Consider the following 19,869-nt stretch of genomic DNA (forward strand, 5'->3'; position numbering starts at 1 on the left):
AAAACTAAACCACGTTTTTTGACATTTTTTCACGAAAATCTCGAAAATTACGCATTTTCAGGAAAAACTTATTGTTATCAAAATTGAAGCTTATAAAATAACAAAGAAATTAGTCGGTTTAAATTGAATTTTTTAAATAATATTCAGCAACTTATGAGTCACTGAAAACCAATTTTTGCTTTTTCGTAAATTTACGCAGAGGTTTGGGCTCAAATAACGGAAAAACGATCAATTTTTCATAAAAAACTGTAATAGACATTTTTAAAGTACTTTTTTAGATCTTTAAAATGAGCTATTACAAAACCGTCTAGCATGAAAATTAAACGAGTTATGACGAAAATAAGTGAAGTAACTCGAATTTGGGAAAAAATAAATTTGACACCACGTGCGGCAAAATTAAAATTAATCGTAGCCCATGTAAAATTATTTTTGTTTAAGCCCTAACAACACGTTGTAAAAGTTTGAATGGTTTAGAACACGTATATTTTGAAAAAAGTTGTTAAATGTGAAATTTTTTTTTCGATTTTTTTTACTTTTTCAAAATATCTCAAAAACTATTGGATCAACGAAAAAATTTTGTTGTAATTAAAATTTAGCTTTAATTTTTCTGAACATTTTGCTTTTTTTTTTAAGTAGCTTGAAAATTAAACGAGATATAAGCGTTTAAAGTATTGATTTCAATGCTAAGGGACAGTCTTTTTCACCCTTTAACATCTAAAGAAAAGGGCCTAGAAGGGTTGCAACTCTCATGGTTTTGTAGTTTATGAAATTCCCTACAAAATGGTGTATGGATAAATGCAAAAAGCTGGGTAGTTTTTAAGGGTAGTTACATATAAAAAAAAGAAATATTACTTACATTGTAAAAAAACAACAATAAATTCATAAATTCACATGTTTGAACATAATGAGCCCCCATAATCGCTTCCATTTAGTAATTTGTAATTTTTTTCATTCTGAGGGATGGTTTTTGGTGGTTGCATTATTAAAAATATCGAGGATCAGATTTCTTACACTTGAAGAAAAAAATTTTCCTATTACGATCCAAAATAAAACAAATTTCATGTTTTCTACCACATTTTTTGAATAAATCTTTGTATGAGGGGTTGTTTTTAAGGGTATCTGAGCTGTAAAATATCAAAATATTAAAATTATGATACAAAACAATCAACATTTATTATATTTGAACATAACTATAGTCCATTACTGCTTTAATTCATTAGTTTCCAATTTATTGGAGTAAGGGGTGATTTCCACCCCTTAAAAATGAAAAGCATATTTAGCGATCAAGTCAGGTTTGTAGGTAAGATGAATTTAATTCCAAATTTTCAAAAAGATCGATAAATGTCTTTAAAATTGCGAGGTTTCGGTCGATTTTGAGCATGAATGTTTTGTACTAGTTTCCAGCCGTGTCGTCTGAGAATCTGTTAATCAATTTTAAGCGTGGCTGAAATTTGTTTGTTTTCCCATTACCTTGTACTACTTCTACTTACTCGACTATTAGTAGAATTTACTATTTTTTATTCCAGTATATCAGATCAGAAACGAAATCTGCATTTATTTATATTTTTTTGTAAAATTTTAAACCGTTTTCTCTATCCTTTTTGTATCGGCAAGTTTTGTTTGGATGTCTTGATAATTGGACATTGCAATTAATTATGACTTGACAGCTATTTCGGTGGAAATTATTATTTTATTCAATTGCCCTAAAATAGGGGCGTGACCTAATGCAATTTACCACGGTATGGTAGTCAACTACCCTCAAAATTAATTTGATTCGTTCACCAAATTGTTAAGTAAAATTATTATTTAAGCGGTTTTGGTCCCCTTTACTTTATTATTGCTTACTAATTACAAGGAAATGTTAAACTCGCAACATGAAAATGAACTTAAGGGGCGAAGCTCACGTGTTAAATATACAATTATCTCTGGGAATACGTCACTAAACACATAATCAATTTTTCATCATTTAAACAACGTTTTTCAAGTAGTCGTTGTATTCACTCAACTCATATAGAAAATTTCTATATAAAAAATAAATTTTATTATTAAAAATTTTTTGTTTCATTGTTGGATATCCTAAAATCCATATCTAAATAATTCTACGCTACAAATCTATTTATTTAAAGAAATTTGTGAAGTAAATAAATCTCACCGAGCCACGCCCCTGCTTATCGCAGACCGTCTGGCAGGAATATTTCGAAGAAATGCATTTATGTTGAAGATTCGATGTTTTCATTGGTGAACAGTGAAGATCATAAGTTTTACCAGACGAGACCAATAAAAGGACTTCGTCTTATGTTTTATTGATTACGAAAAGGATTACGACAAACTAAGACACGATAAGCTGATGGACTGCCTTTACAAGAAGTGTCTAGACGAGAATGATCTCAAAATAATACGGGCGCTCTATGCAAACCAAACCATGATGCGTTTTGTCTTCTCTACTCTTCAATATTTATGCAGAAGAAGTCTTTGCCAGAGCGTTAGGTACGCTGATGACACGGTCTTAATTAATGATAGTGAAAAGTAGTCTTAGATCGAAAAATTATAGGCGAAGATTATGGCTTTAAAATCAACATCAAAAAGACCAAAACTATGATTTCCTCCAGCAAATCCAACCATTCTCACATCCAACCATCCGAATGTCGAGAAATTTAAATATCTGGGGTGTTGGTTAACCAAGACCCAGACATGATGTAAAGACTACAAGGTGTCTTCTTCCCGAGGGCTCATTTTCGACTTATTGGCTGCTTCCCAGCTGGTGTACTACAGCACACCTTGTAGTCTTTACCATCTTGGACCCAGACATAGAAATTAGATCACGCAAGAAATGTCTTTCTAAAAATGAGACAATTGGAGGCTTGGACCTTCAAGGTGAACTCACTAAGGCTCTTAGAGAGTTTCGAAACGTGGATCTTTCAGAGGATGCTTAGAATTCCCTGTTGAAGTTATACAAAAAATAGACATCGACAGGGAACTTATAGAATTAGTAAAAACACGAAAAATCCCATATCTGGGACACATATATAGAAATGACAAATACAACTTCTGATAGGAGGAAAAATCGAGGGAAAACGTGGTCCTGGCTTCGTGGCTGAAGAATATTCGCGAATGGACCGGTTTGGAGCCTCAAACGCTGGATAAGAAGGGCCGAAGCGTTATGTTCATTAGAAGACTGCACCCAAAGAAGAAGTCATACTAGAAACGAGGTCATCTTTTTTGAAACACCCTGTACAATCCCGAGATTATTATGGAGAATATCCATGAGAAAAAGTCTGGAGGAAATGGGAAAGTCAGTTCGAGAAAATGAAGCTATACAGTACAAAGTATAGCATATAGATTTTAGTTTCCTCCTGCTGCTCGATCAGCAGACTTCATCATCGTAAGTTTCTTTGGATAACGATCTATCGAATTAAATATAATTATGAGCTTATGTAAACATAGATGCACTGAATAATGTACTGAATGAATTTATTTGCAGCAATAATTCATACTCGCACTACACAGACTAATTTATATTTGCAATTATTCGTACCGTAATTAATTTCACACCATATTTATGTGGAGTTTGTTATCTCCAAATTGTGAACTCTTTGTAATTGTTTGTGTGTTATTATTGAGGGGAAGTACAAGTACACTCAAAGTGCTGGTTGTTGAATTTGTTATTGACAGTCACCTAAAAAATTTCACACAAATTTTTGTGTCTCAATTATTCATTCCAGTTATTCGTCTAGAAATCGTCATCACTAGAAACTTATTTCTGTAATAATTTAGAAAAGATTATTAGTTCAGTTATTTAAGGTAGTCCGCCTAGGAAAATCGAGCTGTAAAGTCGTTTAAACTCGTTCATTTAACTTCCTAAAACTTCTCTCAAAACTCACATTTAATTCGATATGAGGAACTTTAGAAATCGAGTGTCAAAAGTCAAAAAAATCGATTTTTGGCATATTTTTTACAAATAACTCGTTTACTATGGGTTTTAAGCTATTTGTATTTCTTATTAATATTGTAGAGGGTTAAATTCTCTACAACTTTTGTTTGAAAAATTTTTTCATACGGTGAATCGTTTCTGAGATAGAAGCTTATAAAGTTTATAAATTATTGCTGAAAATATAATTATAAATAATTTTCATTTTTTATTAACAATTACATCTCAGAAACGATTCACCGTATGAAAATATTTTTCAAACAAAAATTGTAGAGAATTTAATGCTCTACAATATTGCTAATAGATACGAATAGCGGAAAAATCACAGGAAACGAGTTATTTGTAAAAAATGTGCAAAAAATCGGTTTTTTGCATATTTTTTGCAAATAACTCGTTTACTTTGGGTTTTAAGCTATTTGTATTTATTAGCAATATTGTAGAGCATTAAATTCTCTACAATTTTTGTTTGAAAAATTTTTTCATACGGTGAATCGTTTCTGAGATAGAAGCTTATAAATTTTATAAATTATTGCTGAAAATATAATTATAAATATTTTTCATTTTTATTAACAATTACATATCAGAAACGATTCACCGTATAAAAATATTTTTTAAACAAAAATTGTAGAGAATTTAATGCTCTACAATATTGCTAATAGATACGAATAGCGGAAAACTCACAGGAAACGAGTTATTTACAAAAAATGTGCAAAAAATCGATTTTTGGCATATTTTTTGCAAATAACTCGTTTACTATGGGTTTTAAGCTATTTGTATTTCTTATTAATATTGTAGAGGGTTAAATTCTCTACAACTTTTGTTTGAAAAATATTTTCATATGGTGGATCGTTTCTGAGATAGAAGCTTATAAAGTTTATAAATTATTACTGAAAATATAATTATAAATAATTTTCATTTTTTATTAACAATTACATATCAGAAACGATTCACCGTATGAAAATATTTTTCAAACAAAAATTGTAGAGAATTTAATGCTCTACAATATTGATAATAGATACGAATAGCGTAAAACTCACAGGAAACGAGTTATTTACAAAAAATGTGCAAAAAATCGATTTTTTGCATATTTTTTGCAAATAACTCGTTTACTATGGGTTTTAAGCTATTTGTATTTCTTATTAATATTGTAGAGCGTTAAATTCTCTACAACTTTTGTTTGAAAAATATTTTCATACGGTGAATCGTTTCTGAGATAGAAGCTTATATAGTTTATAAATTATTGCTAAACATATAAATAATTTTCATTTTTTATTAACAATTACATCTCAGAAACGATTCACCGTATGAAAATATTTTTCAAACAAAAATTGTAGAGAATTTAATGCTCTACAATATTGATAATAGATACGAATAGCGTAAAACTCACAGGAAACGAGTTATTTGTAAAAAATGTGCAAAAAATCGGTTTTTTGCATATTTTTTACAAATAACTCGTTTACTATGGGTTTTAAGCTATTTGTATCTATTACCAATAATGTAGAGCGTTAAATTCTCTACAACTTTTGTTTGCAAAATATTTTCATACGGTGGATCGTTTCTGAGATAGAAGCTTTTAAAGTTTATAAATTATTGCTGAAAATATAATTATAAATAATTTTCATTTTTTATTAACAATTACATCTCAGAAACGATTCACCGTATGAAAATATTTTTCAAACAAAAATTGTAGAGAATTTAATGCTCTACAATATTGATAATAGATACGAATAGCGTAAAACTCACAGGAAACGAGTTATTTACAAAAAATGTGCAAAAAATCGATTTTTTGCATATTCACACAATTCACACTTAGCGGTAGCATTAATAATTGCGTACATGTTTACGTGGCTGTAGCATAACGCCGACTGACACCTGAAGTTTCGCAGTCGTCTACCAACAGATTCCAACTGGTTTCAAATGAACGTAGAAATTAATTGTCCAGAAACCTGACACTTTCTAAATGTTTATCAAACCTGTGAGAACAAATCCGCTACCTCCTACGACCTTTGTAGAATTATCTACTCCATAAAATATGTATAAAATAAATAAAAAATTAATTTTTTCCGTTGACGGGCATACTTTTAAATAACATTGTGGAATTGCGCCTCTTATGGGTGTTGTGTACTTTATTTTTCGCAATATCAAACGCAAGGTGATACCGAACAATTTTGTGTCTGTTATATTTGCAAAATATTTTGGGTCAAGGAGAAATTTTTATCTAATGCGTATCATTTCGGTCGCAGATTTAGCGTGTCTGGTTTATTTAGAACAGTCATAACATTTCATTCTAAATTCATGCGAAAAAATTCAGGAGGTGATTGTCCGTATAAAATAATTTTCTATAACAAATTTTCCCTTCAGATATGTCACTACTAAAAGGTGTGAACAAGATAAATATTTGGAATTCTATAATTTTATTTAACATCGCTGTTTACTTAAAACTATTCCTTAATTTTAGATATTTAACATTTCTTGCATAGGACCAGTGTATGTCTTGTCCAGATTATTATTTAGGGCTTTTCTCTATGTCCTGAGTCTCACTAGAACTGGTCTGAATACCACGAGGAACAACCTCTCAAAGATACAAAGACTGGCTTGCTTATGTACAGCCGTAGCCATTAAATTCTAATCGTTGACGCTTGTGGACAAGGACCTATACTCCCACGAGTATAAGACCAAAACTACCCCTCCCCCCAAAGGTCCATTGTGTAGGGGTAAAAGCTTCAATACAACAGGCTTCGCCCTGATTACCCGAGGCGCAAAGCTAGCGAGATGAATTGTTTATACACCTTCGTAACATTCATCATTCGGCACGTGTGGATCTTGACATTGTGTCCTTCTATCCTTCTAATTAGACATAATCCACATTCATAACAAACGAAACAAACTAGTTGGGGTTGCGTCGTTCCTTTGGCCACCTACCAGAGATCCATCATAAGGTCCTGGTTATCATCTAGTATCAAAGTAATCACCAAGACGAATTAAACGAGACCAAACTCGATGAGGTTGCATCGTTTAATAACGAAGTTCCTTTGGCCACCTACCAGAGATCCATCATAAGATCCTGGTTATCATCTAGTATCAAAGTAATCACCAAGACGAATTAAACGAGTCCAAACTCGATGAGGTTGCATCGTTTAATAACGAAGTTCCTTTGGCTACCTACCAGAGATCCATCATAAGATCCTGGTTATCATCTAGTATCAAAGTAATCACCAAGACGAATTAAACGAGTCCAAACTCGATGAGGTTGCATCGTTTAATAACGAAGTTCCTTTGGCCACCTACCAGAGATCCATCATAAGATCCTGGTTATCATCTAGTATCAAAGTAATCACCAAGACGAATTAAACGAGTCCAAACTCGATGAGGTTGCATCGTTTAATAACGAAGTTCCTTTGGCCACCTACCAGAGATCCATCATAAGATCCTGGTTATCATCTAGTATCAAAGTAATCACCAAGACGAATTGAACGAGTCCAAACTCGATGAGGTTGCATCGTTTAATAACGAAGTTCCTTTGGCTACCTACCAGAGATCCATCATAAGATCCTGGTTATCATCTAGTATCAAAGTAATCACCAAGACGAATTAAACGAGTCCAAACTCGATGAGGTTGCATCGTTTAATAACGAAGTTCCTTTGGCCACCTACCAGAGATCCATCATAAGATCCTGGTTATCATCTAGTATCAAAGTAATCACCAAGACGAATTGAACGAGTCCAAACTCGATGAGGTTGCATCGTTTAATAACGAAGTTCCTTTGGCTACCTACCAGAGATCCATCATAAGATCCTGGTTATCATCTAGTATCAAAGTAATCACCAAGACGAATTGAACGAGCCCAAACTCGATGAGGTTGCATCGTTTAATAACGGAGAGCCTTTGGCCACCTACCAGAGATCCATCATAAGATCCTGGTTATCATCTAGTATCAAAGTAATCACCAAGACGAATTAAACGAGACCAAACTCGATGAGGTTGCATCGTTTAATAACGAAGTTCCTTTGGCCACCTACCAGAGATCCATCATAAGATCCTGGTTATCATCTAGTATCAAAGTAATCACCAAGACGAATTAAACGAGACCAAACTCGATGAGGTTGCATCGTTTAATAACGGAGAGCCTTTGGCCACCTACCAGAGATCCATCATAAGATCCTGGTTACCATCTAGTATCAAAGTAATCACCAAGACGAATTAAACGAGACCAAACTCGATGAGGTTGCATCGTTTAATAACGAAGTTCCTTTGGCCACCTACCAGAGATCCATCATAAGATCCTGGTTATCATCTAGTATCAAAGTAATCACCAAGACGAATTAAACGAGACCAAACTCGATGAGGTTGCATCGTTTAATAACGGAGTGCCTTTGGCCACCTACCAGAGATCCATCATAAGATCCTGGTTATCATCTAGTATCAAAGTAATCACCAAGACGAATTAAACGAGACCAAACTCGATGAGGTTGCATCGTTTAATAACGGAGAGCCTTTGGCCACCTACCAGAGATCCATCATAAGATCCTGGTTATCATCTAGTATCAAAGTAATCACCAAGACGAATTGAACGAGCCCAAACTCGATGAGGTTGCATCGTTTAATAACGGAGTGCCTTTGGCCACCTACCAGATCCATCATAAGAACCTAGTTACCATCTTTTATCAAATTACTCATCAATTTGCCAAAAAAAATCTTCAAAATAAGATATCGAACGCCTCAATTGATTAATTATGTCAACAACAGTGAAATTATTTAGTTTATTAAAATATAAATTATCAAATATTCAGATTAAACTAGTTTATTCGATCATATAATTGTTTTATCATTCCAGAAGCATCTGTCATCTTATTTCTGAAAACAATCTTAGAATTAGTTAAGGGCTCAATACTGTACAATGCAAAAAATGCACAATCACTTGTCAATTGGAGTGAAATAGACATTTTCTATTCTCGCATTTATGGTTTTCTTCTGTATATTGGAATTTTATATTATTTATATCATTATTTGGTTATATTTTGTACGTTTCATGAATTTTCTGCATAATTTTTTTGTAATTTGTGTAATCCGCCACTGCCACAACGTCGCAAAAACTTTAGTTGGAGATCCAACATTAATTGCCGATCAATATATTCAAAAGTTTAGAAATTAGCCTACATCGACTCATTAACTAGATTTGAAATAATTTACAGCTTTAGGTAACTTATTAAATCAATTTTGTATAATTACTTTTGAGTGGATACGATGTATAATAATTGATAACCAATTAAATAAAACGTTCGGATTTAACTATAATTCTTAGTGGTTAACAACCAAAAGTACCGGCGTATTTTTTCGATCACACCTCGTAAATTTCTTATATACAATGATATTTTGAAGATATTATCTGTAATCAAAAATTCTGTTACTCGAGGGTATTTGATCTACAATAATTTTAGTAGCTTGTGTACTCATCTAATTTGGAATAGAGTTAGCGTATTTGTCACAAAACTAGTTGGAATTTAATGTTTAAACACCGAAATTTCTTCGAAACTAACTGTATATCATCGACCAGTAGCGCAGTAAAATTAAACATCAAAATTTAGTTCATTCTTTTGCCGGAATGATTTTTTTCCTTTTTGGGTATTACGAACTCATCCAGTCATCAATAAAATCACCTACAAAAAGTTAATATTCATGAACTAACTTTTCTTTTCGTTAAAATATTTCCCATGTAGGAACCTCCAGACTTGAACCACGGGGGTTAGCTGAGAAACCTGGCCTGGTTGAATCATAAAAGACAATAAAAAATAGTATTGATGGAAGTCCCACCAAGTCTGCGCGAATAACTTCTTGCAAGCTAGGGCCAGAGTTGTAGATACTTGGTCCAAGTGTGGACCTATATTGGGTCCATCATTTTCTATGTTCAATAGACTTTATTAGCTTCGGCCACCGTTGATGCCTTCGACCCACCGTATCACCAAGTCTCCCACAGATTCAACTAAAAGTGTAGCAGACAATCTTTGAAATGAGTGACCTCATGAAACTCATTGAAACATTTTCCATTGTGATATGAATAAAACAAGCGTCCATCCTTTGCTGCTACTGGGCTAAAAATCTCCTGCTTACATCATTCTTTGATTCCTCAAGTTTCACTATTAATATCGTTCTCGAATCCTCAATATTATCATCACTCCACTTAACAGTGGACAGTCATTAACTTTGTTTAGATGTAAAGAGAAAATTTTTCCCAAGACTTGAACTAGATTTGAACCCGCGACCTGCGAATCCGGAGTTTGACATATTAGCCTGCTCGGTTAACAAACTGTATTAAAGTGGTGGGATACACTAACAGTAATACGCCAAAAAGGCGAGTTACAAACAAACAAAAAACTTATATACCGGTGAAGCTTAAAAAACTATTTTACCACTGATTTCTAGATAGACGATGTCGTTTATAAACAAAATAGGACCTAGTACTGAACCTTGGGGCACTCCACATTCTCTTTGGGCTTCCAAGAAGACATCGTTGTATCAACTCTTACAAGCTGACTTCTGTTGTTGTTCTTTCTTGCCATTTTATAATTGTTGAAATAGTAGTATCTCGACAAATTCTTCAGAGGTGCACGTTGTCTTTCTACTTTAAATATTTGATGTTTCTGTGGGAGTGAATTACCATCGATTGTATCACATTATTTTCTTTCTATTATTGCAATTCATCTTATTCTTATTTCTATGCGTGAAAATTAGAAAATTTGTTATTATAGAAGTAACTTGGGTGTCACCTTTTCACAGTTTTGTTATTCAAAGTGGGGGGAAAAAAGGCCTGAAGCAATCGACACGAATATCTGAGGGTATAATAGCCATTATATGATAGTAGAATATAATGTCCACAACTTAATTGTATATTCATTTTATTATAGCAGTTACGTGGGAATGTAACATTTTAAAACATAATAATTGTATGTGTATAATTAACTGATTATTTATGTTCATGACAACTTCCTAATCATCTAACAATTAGTCACATCAATGACAAATTGGAGAGTTTACGTCTTGAATTATTTGTAGTTACAACTCTTTCATGGTCCATGCTGTACAGGGTAGAAAATCCTATTCTACTACTTATGTAATCATCCAAGAAGTCGGATGGGATTTAGAATTCTTATATTTAGAGAAAATTTCAAGTAAAATCAATTAAAATCAATAAAATAATTAACAACTATCGATACATTGAGTTTAAACGATTTATATTTATGACGTGCTGGTTCTCGATAACATAAAAGTGTTTTTTGTAGAAAATAATCACCGTTCTTCTTGTGAAAAACAATTAACAAACTTCTAGTTTCTTCTTGCCCGATATCAGAACGACCAAAACCGTGGGATCGAAATGGAATCAAAATAACAAACAAATAGATTTAGAGAATTTAGAAAGAAGTTCGGCCACGGCTTCGATGGCATATTCTGAGACATTATTGAGGTTCAATGTCTTTAATATGCCGAATTATCTCATCCTATAGCTCTTGAATTTGTTATTAACTTATTGACGTACACTTTTTCTTTCAAATATCCCCAAAGAAACAAGTTCAACGGTGTCAAATCGCATGATCGTGGTGGTGGCTAATTAACATCATCACGACGTGAATTCCTCGCGCAAAATAACCATTGTTTCGTTGGCTATGTGGCAATTGGCACCGTCCTGTTGGAACCACGTATCGTCCAGGTTCACATCATCAATTTCTGGCCACAAGAAGTCCGTTATCATCTCGAGATAGCGAACATTATTCGCGGTAACTGCTTGGGCGACCTAATTTTCGAAGAAGTACGCCTCCAGCCCATGAACCGCACCAAACAGTCACTCTTTGCGGATGCGTCGAATATGCAACAATCACTCGTGGATTCTCATTTGCCCAAATGCGGCAATTCTGCTTGTTAACGAATCCACTGAGGTGAAAATGTGCCTCGTCGCTGAAGATGTCGCTGTCTGTTTAACCAACCATTCGGCGTATTGGCGACGCTTGAAATCGTCACCAGCTTCAGCTTTTGAGTCAATTGAACTTTGTAAGCTTGTAAATTCAAATTCTCATTCAAAATTCGCATCAGTGATGTTCGTGAGATGTTTAATTGTCGGACACGACGTCGACTCGAGGTTGAGCACACTATCGCGAACAACAGCGAACGGGGCGAGCATGCACATTTCCTACAGACCCGGTTTGCTGAAATTTGCGCACAATTCTCCCGATTGAGGACACATTTGGTCGATTATTCTAACCATAGAAGAAACCCAAACAATAGAAGATGAAATAACTACAAGTAACAATACAGAAACCATAACTTGGAAAGGCACCAAGAATAAAACCAAATACTGACAGTCATGGTAAAAGCGGCAGATAATAAAGATACTAAAAGTCGTACTGAACACAATATATTACATTGTAGAAGCTCTAAAACACAAGAAACTTAAATACTGTCAGCATGATTTATAAGGAAATAATAGAAAAGACGTAAAGAAACTTAATATGTAGAAAAATGTTTTAAAAAGAATAAAAGAATACAGTTGCGTTTAAATATCTTGAAGTCGGAGGAATACAAGAAAGAAAACTAATAAACGTGGTGAGAAAAGACAAGAAAATAATGTGGGTAGTATCAATGATGTTGGAAACAACAAAGGAATTAAAGCGAGGACGTAGACTAAACATGGAATGGAAAACTTATAATTGTCCGTGCGCGAAACAGGGAAACTCCAAGTTGATTCCGCGAACTTCCGACGAATAACCTTGCGATTTATTTATGGTGATTGCAAAGGCCAGACGTACCGGAAATTGTAAACGTTTATAATCGAATCACCGTTATACGCGGGATCAAGATATTTTTGATATTTATGATTGTTACCTCAATGAAGTTATTCATCACCTTTTTCATAGTCAATCGAGTTGATTAAAGTTACGTAGCATGATGATAACTAGTCCCACTTTCAACAGCAAATCGTAAGGTGGTAATCCAGCGAATTTAGAAACTTCTTGGGTCTGGTGTCTACTGATTTGGAGGTAACCGATTGACCAGGAAGAAAATTCTGATTGATCGCATTTAGATCATCGACATTTTTGCAAAAATACTTGTATGTTAAGACTAAAGCGTCATTTCCACGAAGGATCACCGAAATAAAGAAAGTTCTCGCGTAACAAAGATACAAGGATGCATTCTTTATCTGAGATATCGACATAGAGGATGTGGATCGACTTATTATGTGACAAAACAACAAGCGGAAACAAAATTGTTGTTTTTATTTATTTCCGAGCATTTTCATGTTGATTTTAACCTTCTCCGGAATAATTCACGACCAAATCGGTCCAGCCGTTGTCAAGTTTCAGCGAGATTTACGAACATCAATTCATTTCTGAAACTTTTTGATATATTTATGTTTCTAAATTAGTTTTTTTAATAATTTTTGAAAGATAGACAAAATTAGACGTTTCGACTTTATAATTATGGTCAAATACAATATAAGAAATATGTGGGACAATAATGAAATTTTACTTACAATAATTAATTAAGATTTTCGGTTGTTTTGGAATAGTATAAATTTACCAATCAATATTGAACATCATTTATTTCAACTTATCCTTATCTAACCTATAAAAATTCAACGTCACTCATAATCTAACCAATTAAAAATTAATAAAAATTCCTATAGTAACCAGAATAAATATTTCAATCAACAATATTTCTATTTGAATATTGAATTAGGAAACCTAGGAGTTTATACAAGCATTAATACTTGTGTAATACTTGTGTACCAAAACCACCGAAAATTTTATTATTGTCCCACATATTTCTTATATTGTATTTGACCACAATTTCAGTCCCAAACGATGAAAACATAGTACAAGTATTCGAAAGCTCGGAAAATATATTAAAGTTAGTCCACTCTGGTGTTTCATCGCCACGTTCCCAATAAGAAACCGCTCCTTGGACCTTTTGTTTATGTTTCTAAATGTTCTTGATTTTAGGTATTTTGTATTTCAAAATTAGTTTTTTTTTAATAATTTTTGAAGACATAAAAATTTGACGTTTCGACTTTTCTTTAAGTCAAAATATGATATCGACACTGACAATTTGCGTATTTATATTGATCAATTGATCTCCTTCATCATGAAAATCAAAATAGAAATTTAAATTTTCCTCAATCCCTACATCTCGAATATTAAATTATTTGTAGTTTTATTAGAATTTACAAACTAGAGTTACAAATTTTAGTTTTTTCGTTCTTACAAATGTGAACCATTTCGAAAAATTCTTTTTTTCATGTATTAGATTTCCTTTCAAGAATTTTTCAATCTTTCTGATTGAATTTATCTTTTTGTTTTTGATATTTCGGGGTTCGTTAATGCGGTTTTATTTTTATTATCGTATTGATGACCTCAATCAATACAAATTTTCAATCAAAATTTATGGTAGATATAAGTTTCTATGATTATAAAAGTATTATCTGATTTTTGCTTGCTTGAACCTCTTATTCCCACACAAACCAGGAGGAAAATCCCGATGAGGACCATGTAAAGTAATCCTGATAAAGACAAGGATCTTATCATGCAATCTTGATCAGGACCATATCAGGTAAATCTCTTTACTGATTTACGATACATCCTCGTCGGGTCCTTATCCTGACCTATACCTTACCTTTATCTGATAAGGTCCTTATCGAAGTCCTTATCCTACTCGCCTCGTCTGGTTAGTCGCCACCAAACTAATCTCTAGCCTCGTGACATAAATTATGACTTTAGTGTTTTGGTACTTAAATAAATATTTGTCTAGATTTCAGTCCAATATGTAGAAAAAAGTTTTTTACAAATGTTTGCTTCGTCAAATGTTAGTACGACGCCGTTTACGATTCCGATTTAAACTTTTCACTATATCCTGTATATTTTGCATGTTTTTTTTATACAAGTAAAAGTAACGCGATGCTATTAAGTAAGCTAATAATTTATCTGCAACACATCTTTAGTAAGGATGTGCATGCTTCTGTAACAACGTCGAGTTTTTGCATTTGTTCCACCAATGACGACGATTGTTTTCTGTTATAATTACTTCCAGCGGTAACCAGCTACACCGGGTTACCTTTCAAATATTTGCTCAGCCTTATCGTCCGCCCTAAATCGCTGGTACAGAATAATAATTGTGAACTACCTACCTTCCGAATACTGATCCCCCACTGGGTGTTTTATACACTCTAGTGTTGTGTGTATCTGCTATAACTTGCTATAACTTCGGTCCCTAAAATCCATTAACCCAGTTAACACTTCACATACTTTTATTTCTTTATATTTACCTCTATTTTCAGTGGTGTGCATCCTAGCACCGAGTCACTGTTTTTAATGAAACGAATATCGATAAAAAAAAAAATGTTAATTGAGGAAAAACAATTAAAGCAACTTACGGTGATTTGATTTGAAAAAGTTGAGGACGCACAAAAGATTTTTGATTAATTTCATTTATATCATTGGGTACTATTGGGGAAAGCGCAATTTTCTCAAAATAAATTAGACTCGATTTATTGGGGTTGAATGAAAATTTAACATTTTAACGTGATTATGACTTAGTTTCCGTACTTTCCATAACTCAAATTCATATTCATCAAATTTTATCACTCATTTTGTCATTTCGGTCTATAACTTAATTCGTGCGGTTTGATAAGAGATGGCGTAACTTGTATAATATTGCTACGTTCCAATATTACGAACCTGCGTTGGTAATCTACTGTCTTTGTCGAACTTTGTTCCCGAAAAAGTGTTTTTGCGAAGAGTTCTTCTTTATTACTTTAATATGAAGAAAACTACTGCCCCAAGTCATCGTATTTTGGTGAAAGTTTATGGTGAACACGGTCTAGCTAGCCCAAAGTGGTTTGCACGATTTAAAAGTGGTGATTTTGACTTGGAAGTCGATGAACTGGAAGCATTACTCGATGAAGATTGTTCCCAAACACAACAAGAGCTCGCGGAATCTTTGGGTGTCACTCCAGCAGCCATTTTAAAACGTTTAAAAGCAACTGAATATACTCAAAAGCAAGGAAATTGGGTTCCACATAGACTCAAACTGAAAACTGCCGGAACTCCACACAAGGAAGTCATTTTTGCAACGGATTGTTACTGGCGATCCATTACGACAACCCCAAGCGCAAAAAATCATACGTGAAATCCGGCCAACCAGCCAATTGAACGGTAAAACCGAATATCCATGGCGCGAAGGTAATGGATCTCTATTTGGTGGGATCAGAAGGGTGTGCTGTATTACGAGCTGCTAATTCCATGTAAAACCATCAATGGAGAACGCTACCGAACACAATGGAACAACTGGAAACATGATGATTGATGCCAAACACAAGAACAGCTCGCGGAATCTTTGGGTGTCACTCCAGCAGCCATTTTAAAACGTTTAAAAGCAACTGAATATACTCAAAAGCAAGGAAATTGGGTTCCACATAGACTCAAACTGAAAACTGCCGGAACTCCACACAAGGAAGTCATTTTTGCAACGGATTGTTACTGGCGATCCATTACGACAACCCCAAGCGCAAAAAATCATACGTGAAATCCGGCCAACCAGCCAATTGAACGGTAAAACCGAATATCCATGGCGCGAAGGTAATGGATCTCTATTTGGTGGGATCAGAAGGGTGTGCTGTATTACGAGCTGCTAATTCCATGTAAAACCATCAATGGAGAACGCTACCGAACACAATGGAACAACTGGAAACATGATGATTGATGCCAAACACAAGAACAGCTCGCGGAATCTTTGGGTGTCACTCCAGCAGCCATTTTAAAACGTTTAAAAGCAACTGAATATACTCAAAAGCAAGGAAATTGGGTTCCACATAGACTCAAACTGAAAACTGCCGGAACTCCACACAAGGAAGTCATTTTTGCAACGGATTGTTACTGGCGATCCATTACGACAACCCCAAGCGCAAAAAATCATACGTGAAATCCGGCCAACCAGCCAATTGAACGGTAAAACCGAATATCCATGGCGCGAAGGTAATGGATCTCTATTTGGTGGGATCAGAAGGGTGTGCTGTATTACGAGCTGCTAATTCCATGTAAAACCATCAATGGAGAACGCTACCGAACACAATGGAACAACTGGAAACATGAAGATTGATACCAAACACAAGAACAGCTCGCGGAATCTTTGGGTGTCACTCCAGCAGCCATTTTAAAACGTTTAAAAGCAACTGAATATACTCAAAAGCAAGGAAATTGGGTTCCACATAGACTCAAACTGAAAACTGCCGGAACTCCACACAAGGAAGTCATTTTTGCAACGGATTGTTACTGGCGATCCATTACGACAACCCCAAGCGCAAAAAATCATACGTGAAATCCGGCCAACCAGCCAATTGAACGGTAAAACCGAATATCCATGGCGCGAAGGTAATGGATCTCTATTTGGTGGGATCAGAAGGGTGTGCTGTATTACGAGCTGCTAATTCCATGTAAAACCATCAATGGAGAACGCTACCGAACACAATGGAACAACTGGAAACATGAAGATTGATGCCAAACACAAGAACAGCTCGCGGAATCTTTGGGTGTCACTCCAGCAGCCATTTTAAAACGTTTAAAAGCAACTGAATATACTCAAAAGCAAGGAAATTGGGTTCCACATAGACTCAAACTGAAAACTGCCGGAACTCCACACAAGGAAGTCATTTTTGCAACGGATTGTTACTGGCGATCCATTACGACAACCCCAAGCGCAAAAAATCATACGTGAAATCCGGCCAACCAGCCAATTGAACGGTAAAACCGAATATCCATGGCGCGAAGGTAATGGATCTCTATTTGGTGGGATCAGAAGGGTGTGCTGTATTACGAGCTGCTAATTCCATGTAAAACCATCAATGGAGAACGCTACCGAACACAATGGAACAACTGGAAACATGAAGATTGATACCAAACACAAGAACAGCTCGCGGAATCTTTGGGTGTCACTCCAGCAGCCATTTTAAAACGTTTAAAAGCAACTGAATATACTCAAAAGCAAGGAAATTGGGTTCCACATAGACTCAAACTGAAAACTGCCGGAACTCCACACAAGGAAGTCATTTTTGCAACGGATTGTTACTGGCGATCCATTACGACAACCCCAAGCGCAAAAAATCATACGTGAAATCCGGCCAACCAGCCAATTGAACGGTAAAACCGAATATCCATGGCGCGAAGGTAATGGATCTCTATTTGGTGGGATCAGAAGGGTGTGCTGTATTACGAGCTGCTAATTCCATGTAAAACCATCAATGGAGAACGCTACCGAACACAATGGAACAACTGGAAACATGAAGATTGATACCAAACACAAGAACAGCTCGCGGAATCTTTGGGTGTCACTCCAGCAGCCATTTTAAAACGTTTAAAAGCAACTGAATATACTCAAAAGCAAGGAAATTGGGTTCCACATAGACTCAAACTGAAAACTGCCGGAACTCCACACAAGGAAGTCATTTTTGCAACGGATTGTTACTGGCGATCCATTACGACAACCCCAAGCGCAAAAAATCATACGTGAAATCCGGCCAACCAGCCAATTGAACGGTAAAACCGAATATCCATGGCGCGAAGGTAATGGATCTCTATTTGGTGGGATCAGAAGGGTGTGCTGTATTACGAGCTGCTAATTCCATGTAAAACCATCAATGGAGAACGCTACCGAACACAATGGAACAACTGGAAACATGAAGATTGATGCCAAACACAAGAACAGCTCGCGGAATCTTTGGGTGTCACTCCAGCAGCCATTTTAAAACGTTTAAAAGCAACTGAATATACTCAAAAGCAAGGAAATTGGGTTCCACATAGACTCAAACTGAAAACTGCCGGAACTCCACACAAGGAAGTCATTTTTGCAACGGATTGTTACTGGCGATCCATTACGACAACCCCAAGCGCAAAAAATCATACGTGAAATCCGGCCAACCAGCCAATTGAACGGTAAAACCGAATATCCATGGCGCGAAGGTAATGGATCTCTATTTGGTGGGATCAGAAGGGTGTGCTGTATTACGAGCTGCTAATTCCATGTAAAACCATCAATGGAGAACGCTACCGAACACAATGGAACAACTGGAAACATGAAGATTGATACCAAACACAAGAACAGCTCGCGGAATCTTTGGGTGTCACTCCAGCAGCCATTTTAAAACGTTTAAAAGCAACTGAATATACTCAAAAGCAAGGAAATTGGGTTCCACATAGACTCAAACTGAAAACTGCCGGAACTCCACACAAGGAAGTCATTTTTGCAACGGATTGTTACTGGCGATCCATTACGACAACCCCAAGCGCAAAAAATCATACGTGAAATCCGGCCAACCAGCCAATTGAACGGTAAAACCGAATATCCATGGCGCGAAGGTAATGGATCTCTATTTGGTGGGATCAGAAGGGTGTGCTGTATTACGAGCTGCTAATTCCATGTAAAACCATCAATGGAGAACGCTACCGAACACAATGGAACAACTGGAAACATGAAGATTGATGCCAAACACAAGAACAGCTCGCGGAATCTTTGGGTGTCACTCCAGCAGCCATTTTAAAACGTTTAAAAGCAGCTGGATATACTCAAAAGCAAAGAAATTGGGTTCCACATGAACTCAAGTCGAGAGGCGGTTTTGCATGTACGAAATGCTGCTGGAAGGCCACAGAAGGAAGTCATTTTTGCATCGGATTGTTACTGGTGATGAAAAATGGATCCATATACGGCCAAACAGCCAATTAAAGGGCAAAACTGAAAATCCATGGCGGGAAGGTAATGGATCAGAAGGGTGTGCTGTATTATGAGCTGTTCAATCCGGATGAAACCATCAATAGAAAACGCTACCGAACATAATTAATCCGTTTGAAGAGAGCAATAGCCCGGAATATGCGACCAGACACGATGCAATAATTTTCCATCATGATAA

The sequence above is a fragment of the Diorhabda sublineata genome, chromosome 4 (genome assembly GCF_026230105.1).
Source record: "Diorhabda sublineata isolate icDioSubl1.1 chromosome 4, icDioSubl1.1, whole genome shotgun sequence".
Lineage (NCBI taxonomy): Eukaryota > Metazoa > Arthropoda > Insecta > Coleoptera > Chrysomelidae > Diorhabda > Diorhabda sublineata.